Source organism: Canis lupus, chromosome 15 (genome assembly GCF_011100685.1).
Source record: "Canis lupus familiaris isolate Mischka breed German Shepherd chromosome 15, alternate assembly UU_Cfam_GSD_1.0, whole genome shotgun sequence".
Lineage (NCBI taxonomy): Eukaryota > Metazoa > Chordata > Mammalia > Carnivora > Canidae > Canis > Canis lupus.
The window spans coordinates 60,625,521-60,631,520 of record NC_049236.1 but is presented as its reverse complement, the minus strand read 5'-3'; the positions used below and the strand labels follow the sequence as shown (position 1 = coordinate 60,631,520).

Below are 6,000 nucleotides of genomic sequence, written 5' to 3'. Positions count from 1 at the left end.
GAGATGAACATGGGTGCGTCTATCTTTTTGAGGTAGTGTTTTTGTTTCTTTAGATAAATACCCAGAAATGATATTCCTGGTTCATACAGTAGTTATATTATTAATATTTTGAGGAACATCCATACTGTTTTCCATATGGCTGCACCAATTTACATTTCCACCAAGAGAGCACAGTTGCTTCCTTTTCTCCACATCCTTGTGAACGCTTCGTATTTCTTGTCATTTTGATAGTAGCTATTTTGACTTGTGTGAGGTCATATCTCATTGTAGTTTTGATTTGCATTTCCTTGATGATTAGTAGTGTCAAGCATCTTTTCATGTACCTGTTGGCCTTCTCTGTGTTTGTTCTCTGGGAAAATGTCTATTCAGATATTCTGTCCATTTTTATTTATTTTCAATTTTCTTTTTTTCCCTGCCCATTTTTAAATTGGATTATTACTCTGACTTGTTTTTGCTATTGTGTTGTATGAGTTCTTCATCTATTTTGGATGTTCACCCCTTATCAGATATATGAATTGCAAATATTTTCTCCCATTCAGTAGGTTGCTTTTTCATTTTGTTGGTGTATCCTTTCCTGTGCAGAAACTTTTTAGTTTGATGTAGCCGCACTTGTGTATTTTTTTATTTTGTTGCTTATGCTTTCCAAAAATGTGATTTCCAAAAAATCGTTATCAAATCTCATGTCAAGGAGCTTTTCCCCTGAGTCTTCTTCTAGCTCTTGGTTTCGCTGATCTTTCCTATTGTCTGTTTAGTCTTTACTTATTTCTGCTGTAATCTTTGTTGTTTCCTTTCTTTTACCAACTTTGGGCTTTGTTCTTCTTTTTCTAATTCCTTGAGGTGTAAATTTAGATTGTTAACTTGAGATTTTTCTTGTTTCTTGAAATAGGCATTTCTTTCTATGAACTTCTGTCTTGTATTTCCACTCTTTCAGGATATTTTTTTAATTCACTTTTGATTTCTTCATTGACCCATTTGTCGTTAGGTAACATATTTTTTCATATTTGTGAAATTTTCAGTTTTCTTTCTTGTAAATGATTTCTGGTTTTATACCATTGTGGTAGGGAAAGATGCTTGATTATTTTTTTAATTTGATAGCACTTGTTTTGTGGCTCATTATCTGATCTATCCTGGAGAATGTTCCATATGAATTTGAGAGAAATGTATACTTTCTTGCTTTTGGATGGAATGCTCTGTATTAAGTCCATCTGTTCTAATATGTCATTTAAGGGTGATGCTTTTCTTATTTTCTCTCTGGATGATCTATCCATTGATATAAGTGGAATATTAAAGTATCCTACTTTTATTGCATTGCTATCTATTTCTCCTTTTAGATATTTGATTTCTATATTTCAGTGCTCCTTTATTAGGTACATAAATATTTACAGATTTTCTTGTTGTATTAACTCCTTTATCATGTATGATCTTCACTGTCTCTTTGTTTTGAAGTATATTTTGTCCGATATCAAAGTTTAGCTGCACCATATTTCTTTGGTTTTCATTTGTATGGATATCTTTTTCCATCCCTTCACTTTCAGTTTATGAGGGCATCAACCTTATGTCTGCAGTGAGTCCTCTTTGTAGGCAGCATATAAATGAGTTTTGATATTCATTTGGCCATTCTATGTATTTGATTAGAATATTTAGTTCATTTACATTTAAAGTAATTATTGATAAATATGTACTTATTGCCACTTTGTGAATTGTTTTCTGGGTGTTTGGTAGTTCCTCTCTTTTCTTCTTCTCTTGTTCTCTTCCTTTGTGATTCCTTATAGTGGTACACTCAAATTACTTCTTCCTTATCTTTTGTGTGTCTACTGTAGGTTTTTGCTTTGTGGTTACCATGAAGCTTAAATATAAAAACTTCTATTTATAAAAGTGTCTGTTTTAAGTTGATATCAACTTAAGTTTGAACACAGTGTAAACTCCTACATTTGTACCCCCCCATAAATTTTATGTTTTTGATGTCACATTTTATATATTTTTATCTTGTGTATCCCTTAACTAACTGTAGTTAGGGGTTATTTCATTCTTAGTTAATGTTATTTTTACTACTTTCATTTTCTAACCCTCACTCTAGCTTTTAAGTAATTAACCCCCTACCTCTACTGTATATTTGCCTTTTCTAGTAAGGTTTATACTTTCATATGATTTCTTGTTACTAAGTAGTGCCCTTTTTTTCCTGCCTAAGGAGGTGCCTTCAGCATTTCTTGTAAGGCTGTTTTACTGGTGGTAGATTCTTTTAGCTTTAGCTTGTTTGGAAAATTATTTCTCCTTCAATTCTGAATGGTAGGTTAATTGGATAGAATATTCTTGGTTGGAATTTATTTTTTTCAGCTTCTGGCCTGCAAAATTTGTGCCACTCACTTTTGGCCTGCAAAGTTTCTACAAAAAAAATCTTCCAATAGCCTTATGTGGGGGTTCCCTTGCGTATCACAAGTTGTTTTTCTCTTGATTAAGGTTATATCTTTGTCTTTGTTTAAGATTATCTCCTAAGATTATCTTCTTGTGTTACAATATGTAGATCCCATATTTCGCTGGAAATAGTGTCAGACAACTTTGGGTTCATGTTTTTAAACCACCACTATTCTTCTGGAGCCACCATTACTTGCATTCCTTCCCTTATATTGCAGGGTACAAAATACAATTATTTTTTCCCCAAGCCCTCTGAAGTCTCACTCTATTTCATCATCAATTACAAGTCTAGGACTCTGCCATGTAAACTTTCCAGTTGGGTTTTTGAATACAGTTTATCTAGTATGGTTGTTTTCAATCTGAAGAACCTAAAATAAGCCGACAAGTCATCTCTTTACTACACATTTAGCCTACAGTGGCTGAGTGACCTCCGTAGACACTCCTATTCAGAAAGGAGGGAGATAAAAGACACACAGCAGTCACTGGTCCATAACAATTCTGAAATCCAACTGCATATTTTTCATGAGTTCTTTGACTATGGTTTATTCCTACTTCTCTAAAGCAGTTTTTGGAGACTCAGTTCTGCTCTGTATCTCTTGATTACTCCTTTTACTTTATTATCTTTTTCCCATAAAATTTGATCTGTACTTCAAATAAGAAACCTACCTCAAGCTTGCTTCCTACTCATGAAAGGTGGCAGGTCCAAAGGCCTCTTTTTATTTTGGACTCTCTCTGTTTATTTCAATCAAAACTGACCAATTTCTTTAAACATTTTGTAGGTTTCCTGCGTTTTGATTTATAATCCATTGAATTAGACTAAAGTCATACCCACAGTTCTCTAAGGTAAACTCAACTGTGTTGGCTTCATGTTAGACTGATGGACAGGATCTTAAAATTATCAGAATATCTACTATTTAACAGAGGGAATTTGCCAGGGATGTTCTTAAGATCCTTTCATGGCTTTTATTTCTTCCAAGGACTTAGGAGGCACTATTTCCAATCTTTCTAAGTTCTTACCAAAGAGTTTACCATTCCCTTGACCCTTACCATTCCCTCGACCCTGAGATGTTTACATGAAAGGAATCAGGATTTGATATTTTCCCTGAAGCATTTCTCTAATTTGAGACTCTTTTTCTGGGAGAGATAGGGACCGAGAAATAGTTTTGTTTTTAAATAAAAGGAGCAAGTCCTGCCTCTTTCATATTTCCTATAAATTTTGCTTAAAATCAAAAGTTTTCTTTCAGTTTTTTGCTACTCTTATATCTTATCATATGTAACTTGTAAATCCCTGTAGCTATTTTCCCCATCATCAGTGGTAATGTTGCCAAACTTTATGCCAATAACAATGGTCACCCTTTTTGTTAACCTCCAATAATAATTTCTTTCCAAATTCCCCATTCTTTATCAATAGTCTCCTTGAGGTTTTCCAAGCTCTCACAAATCATCTTTTCAAGGTCTGTATTAATCAGGGTTCCTCAGAGAAACAAAAGCAATGGAAGATTAGATAGATAGGCAGATAGAGATGAATATAGAGAGATGTATAGAAAAAAAGATAATTATTACAAGGAACTAGTTCACATTATTACAGAGGTTAAGAATTACCAGGATCACAAACTGGTGATCTGGAAACACAAGAGACCCTGTGGTGGAATTTTCTTCCTGAAAACTGTCAGGCTTGAGGACTCTCCCCCGCCCCCCCCCCCAAAAAAACGCAGTTTTTTTAGTTCAAGTCTGAAGGAAAAGATGCATGCCTCACTTCAATCAGTCAGGCAGAAACAGTTTGTTTTAGCCTTTTAGGCTCAGTTCTATTCAGGTATTTAATTGATTAGATTAAGGCCACTCAGGAAGGGCAATCTGCTTTACTCAGTCTAATGATTTTTTTTTTTTTAGTCTAATGATTTAAATATTAATTTTATCTAGAAACATCTTCACAGACAGACCCAGAATAATGTTTGGCTGAATGTTTGGGAACCCATTGGCCAGTCAAGTTGACACACAAAATTAACTGTCCCAGGGTCCTCTAACTTCTGCTGGACACCTGTTTCCAAAGCCAGGGCACATGTTTAGGGGTTTTATGGTAGCACCTATCTTCCAGGCACCGTGATTCTGTTATGGTTACAATTGCTACATAACTAATTACCCCAGAACTTAGTAGCATAATACAAACATAATTATGTTTATGAATTCTGTGGGTTGGAAATTCAGACAATAACAGCAGGGATGAAGCATAGTAGCATCGCATCATCCCTTTTAATTGTTTGTTCATTCATGTTTCTTCTTTTTTTAAAAAAATATTTATTTATTCATGAGAGACACACAGAGAGAGAGGCAGAGACATAGGCAGAGGGAGAAGCAGGCTGCATGCGGGGAGCCCGATGCAGGACTCGATCCCAGGACCCCAGGATCATGCCCTGGTCCGAAAGCAGATGCTCAACTGCTGAGCCACCCAAGCATCCCTGTTCACTTATGTTTCTAATACTTGCCTTAAGATGACACCAAAATTAAAAGTGCCAACTAGAGTACCTGCACATGCCATTTTTTGTCACTTGCCTTCTTCACAGCATGATGATGTCAAGATAGTCAAATTTCTTAAATGGACGCTCAGGGCTTCAATTTCGAGTATTTCAACAATCAAGGCAGAAGATGCATCACCTTTTATGATCAAGTCTTGGATGTCATGTAACATTATTTTTACTTGAGAATGTTGGTTGAAATAGTCACAAGCCCATTCTGTTCAAAAGGAAGTGTCACAGACCCTGGCTTTTGAAGTGAGTCATGTCAAATAACTTACGAATCATATTTTAAACTACCACAGATTGGGGTGTCTGGGTGTCTCAGTTGGTTGACCATCTTATTCTTGGTTTCAGCTCAGGTCATGACCTCAGGGTCATGGGATCCAGCCTCAAGTCGGGCTTCATGCTCAGTGTGGAGTCTGCTTAAAGATTCTCTGCCTCTTCCCCTGCCCCCATTCTCTCTCTAATAAATAAATAAATAAATAAGTAAATAAATAAATAAATAAATAAATAAATCTTTTAAAAAAGAATTAACCACCACAAATGGTTACTGTCATCATCTTTATTTTATAATTCAGGTAATTTGGGCCCAGAAAGATGTGGTATTTTTCCAAAAATATACACTTAATAAGAGGTAAAGCCAGGATGTAAATCTAGGCAATATGACTCCAGAGGCCATATTTAAAGCTACTCTATTACCTTATTTTATTCCCAATGTGCAAAATACAGGTGAGTTTTAGCATGCTAGACCTTAAAGAGGAAAATTCATGGGACGCCTGGGTGGCTCAGCAGTTGAGCGTCTGCCTTTGGCTCAGGTCATGATCCCAGAGGTCCAAGATCAAGGCCCACACAGGGCTCCCTGCAAGAGTCTACTTCTCCCTCTGCCTATGTCTCTGCCTTCTCTCTGTCTCTCATGAATAAATAAATAGAATCTTTAAAAAAAAAAAAGAGGAAAATAAACTCCCATTTAAAATTGATCATGTATGTATTCAATATGCAGTTAGTTGTGCCAACAAGAGCCAAACATGGGCTAGGGTACTGAAGATACAGTAGTGAACAAAAGGGACATAGTTTG

General features: G+C 35.6%; 1 protein-coding gene across 1 annotated transcript in view; it reads left to right on the top strand.

The window, feature by feature from the left end:
- MARCHF1 (membrane associated ring-CH-type finger 1) overlaps positions 1–6,000 on the top strand; it is a 798,496-nt gene that overhangs the window by 373,144 nt on the left and 419,352 nt on the right. The window lies entirely within an intron of this gene.